This window comes from Propithecus coquereli, unplaced genomic scaffold, assembly GCF_000956105.1.
Source record: "Propithecus coquereli isolate 6110/MARCELLA unplaced genomic scaffold, Pcoq_1.0 Scaffold29, whole genome shotgun sequence".
Lineage (NCBI taxonomy): Eukaryota > Metazoa > Chordata > Mammalia > Primates > Indriidae > Propithecus > Propithecus coquereli.
The window spans coordinates 1,751,525-1,755,891 of NW_012148507.1; positions in this window are offsets into that span (position 1 = coordinate 1,751,525).

The window sequence follows — 4,367 nt, forward strand, 5'->3', positions numbered from 1 at the left end:
TTTCTTTCTATTTTTAGTAGAGACGGGGTCTCGCTCTTGCTCAGGCTGGTCTCGAACTCCTGAGCTCAAACAATCCGCCCGCCTCGGCCTCCCAAAAAGCAAATTTTAACTGGCTATAGTTCAAAATTTGCTTCTTCAAAAAAAGTCATGGAAAGGACTCTGATTTGTTCTCTTAAATACAGGTTTCTGATAACTTTAGAGATTATACCATTAGACCAAAAAAACAAAACAAAACAAAAACCCAAAACTTCCAGGACTCTAATTGAAAATAAAAAGCTTGGCAGCAGGTCGGTAGGTGGGAAAAAAAATTTTTTTAAATAATAAATAAGTAAATAAAATAAAAATCTAAGGCATTCATGAAGATTGCTAACCCAATATCAAACAGAAAAATTTGTGTTAATTACATGGGACAGAATTAATAAAAGACTGATATAATTTTTATGTCTTGTTTTGTTTAAAACATTGCTGATTGTTTTGTTTTTCCAGAGTTAAGAACATTTTTTTCTTCTTTTGAGCTATTTATAGTTTGCAATAAATTGGTAAAGTATACTTTCGTGAGCAAAACTTTAAAGCATTTGTCTTTAACTTTACCAAATTTCTCCAGAATCTGGAAATTATTTATAAGTATTCTTAATTTATGGCAATATAGTTATTTGTGTAAGTTCAATTAGAATCTGTTTCCTCTTATAACAGGACACAATTGCAGACATTGGTTATTTATACCAAGGGTGTGACTGGAATGGCATATTTTCAGATATACCCAGACTGCTCTGAGCACCTGTGTAGGAAGATATTGAAATGACAATGAAGAAAAGCACGTTGCCAGATACTCCAGATTGCAATGTTTGGACAAGGGCGAGAGAGTAATCCTAATTTGAAGGGGAGGAATGCAGACATTTAGGATGCAAAACCCACTGACCCTGAAGATTGAGATGTTGTCCTGGAAGGTAGGAACTGTCTGGGCAGGGGGACAGGGTTTTCCCCAGAGTGGCAGCCTTCTCACCTTGCTTGGACTTGCTTGGCATCTTGTTCCACACCAGTCATCATCATTGCTTGACATGAAAACTGCTCAACAAGTGTTGGCAAGTTTGAATGTAACTTTTTAAAAGAAGGAAATAGATTTACATGTATGCCAGAAATAAGGAATTGAAGAAGTGTCAGCAAAATGTCTGCAGGTTCCGGTAAGATACAGGATGTTGAAGAGAAGTGATCATTTTCATCAAGTGTTAACAGTGACACCCTGCACTAGAGCTATGAATAGCTGGAGAGAGATGGTGGGTCTCCCAATCCCATGGCTGGAGTCCATGCAAACGAAGAGAAAATGTTCAGGGTTCTTGGAGCAGCAGGTGAGTGGCAGCCGAGGCCTGGGCTGACGAAAGAAGCCCACCGCATGCAGAGTGTGGGGGCAGGAGCCAGGGATCTGCTGGGCTTTGGGCTAGGTGAGCATTTATGATGTGCCCTGTATCTCTGAACCTTTGATGAAAACCGTTTGATCCAGGTTGACTGATTAGTGAACATCATTAACCTCTGTACAGCAGCTAATAACTGAGAGAGGGAGAGTGCTATTATATTGTAATAGAGCCCAGGCTCGGCTGCTCGCCACTTGCAAGAGCCAGTAACAAGGATGAGGTGTAGTGAAAGTAAAGTGACTTCATTCCAGAACTAACAGTGGGAAACAGGCCAAGGCTTGAGCCTCAAAGAAACCATTTTGAAGTCTTGGGTTGAGGATAGGGATTTAAAAGGGAATTCGGTATGAAGGGAATGCAGGAGTTGCAAGGAGGTGCTGGTCAGCACGACTTGTCCCAATGACTATCTTGAATTATTTTTCCCCCTGGTGATTAGGCTGGGCCATCCGAAAGCTGTTTATCTACAGATTAACTGCGGCCTTGAGGTCATCTCCTGGTGGGGCATCTGGGTTGTTTCAAGGCTCAGTCTCTGGAATTTCTAAAGAAACATATAATTAGATAGAGGAAACTTGCCCAAGGGAGTGCCTGGGGGAAAAGAGGGTAAAAGTCAGTATTTTCACATTAAGACCTAGCAAGAAACTGGCAGGAAAATTTTAAAATGGGGCACTGAAAAATAGTGCACTCGTTACAACATGACTTATTTGAAAAAAGTCTAAACACGTATTGTACTCCTTCCGGAGCTCTAGGGGCAAAATGTAGATACAGAGAGGGACAAAAGATATGCAGTGTGAAGAACAGATAGATAGATGGATAGATTATAGATAGAAAGATACATAGATACGTAGAATGATCGATAGGTAAAATAATAGATGGATATATAGAGATAGAGATTATAAATAGATACATATACATAGAATTATTGATAGACAAAATGATAGCTGTATGGATGGATGAATAGATATATCAAAGAAAGAGGACATATGTGCTACCCAATATGTTCAGAGACTCACCTGTCTCCCAGAAACTGGAGCAAGAGCAAACTCCCATTTGCTGAGTCATAATTAAGAATTTTATGTACATTATCTCATTTCACTTCCTCGCTAGCCCTCAAAAGTAGATGTAACTATCTCTATTTTCAAAAGAGAAAATTGAGGCTCAGAGGTTAAACAACCTACCAAATTTATAGACCTCATAATGGAAGGAGTTGTGATTTATCTGTAAGTCTCCCTTCTTTCCGCTAACAAACAGTGTAATTCGGCCTTGGTGTGTTACTCTCGGGGTTGTGAAAGATATTTAGGTTATGTAATGGGAGTAAGCCTGTGGACGCTTTGTAAGGCCAGGTTTTAGGATTGCTGAAGTCTGAAAAAGGATTCACATGCCTAGCTCCTGTTTTCCTGGAGACCGTGGGGTGGGATTTGGGGAGGAGGAGCTTACTCCTCTGGGGAAACGTAGTTCACTGCTGTTTGTTCTGGGGAAAGGAACCCCAAAAATGGAATAAGCCCTTATTTGGACTAGGGCTACTGATCACTTCACTTCCTTTTGTGCCTTGTCATTGACTCCCTAAACACTTACTGAACTCCAGCTATGTATGAGACACGGCTGGGGATTTGAAGTTACATAAGAAACTCCCCTCAAAGTTTATTCCATTGGAAGAGACTGACGAAAAGTCCAAAATATGGTAATAGGTATGTATTGGGTATTGTGCTGGGAAAATGTGCCGACTGTAAGCTCCATGAGAACAAGGGCCACGTCTCTTTTGCCGGCCAGTGTGTAATGGCTCTCAGTTTTTGGTTTTCTGTGTTACTCTAGGAGTTCAAGGAGAACTACAAAACACTGATGAAAGAAATCATAGATGACACAAAGGGAAAAACATCCCATGCTCATAGATTAGAAGAATCGGTATTATTAAAATGTCCATACTGCCCAAAGTAAATTACAGATTCAATGCAATTGCTATCAAAATACCAATGTCATTTTTCACAGAATTTTTTTAAAATCCTAAATTTCATATGCAATTAAAAAAAAAAAAGCCTGAAAAGTCAAAGCAATCCTAAGCAAAAAGAACAAATTTGGAGGCATCATATTACCCAACTTCAAATTATACTACAAGGCTATAGTAACCAAAACAGTATGGTACTGATATAAAAGTAGACACATAGGTCAATGGAACAGAATAGAGAACCCAGAAATAAGACTGTATAGCTACAACCAAAAAAAAAAAAAAAAAGAAAAGAAAAGAAAAAAAAAAACAATATAATTGGGTCTACACCAGAGACATGACTCCTTTAATTTGCTACTGGAATTATCAGGTTATATTCCTTTCAAAACGAGCCCATTTTCTTCTTGAGGTAAATATAGTTACACTAGTCCTCAATTCACTCAAGTGTTTAGGTTGCCAAGACAAAGCGAAGCACACTCTTATTAATTTTTCTTGCAATCAAGACCCTGAAGAGCTGCTAACAGAAAGGAGCTCATCAATTAGATGTCCCTCTCTCCCTACCCTCCAACCTTTAGTCAGCTAATGAACTCTGAAAGGAAAAACATGAAACAGGTTCTCAAGGAGAAGCATAGAGGGCAGGTGACATCACATGGTGGAATGGAGAAGCCCTGGATCTGCAATGAGAGAAGGAGTTCAGGCTAACCCAACACCCACAAAGTGTGTGAGCGTGGGCAAGCTGCTTTCTTTCTCTGAAATTCAGTGTGTCCATCCTTAAACAGGAGATTAGGAGCCACTTCCCAGGTTGCTGTAGACACACTCCCTAGATGTTGCCCACGAACGAGGAGCCCGTGTGTGTGGTCCATGGCTAATCATTGAGTGTCTCTGGTTCTCTTCTGCTGACACAGCAAAGCTCTATGGTAACCTTTGTCCCAGTCTTGGCCTGGCCTTTGGAAACCTCATACTGAGAAGGTACTTACGAGGAGGTGTGTTATGATAAAGTACTATGTAAGATAAAAGTTCAT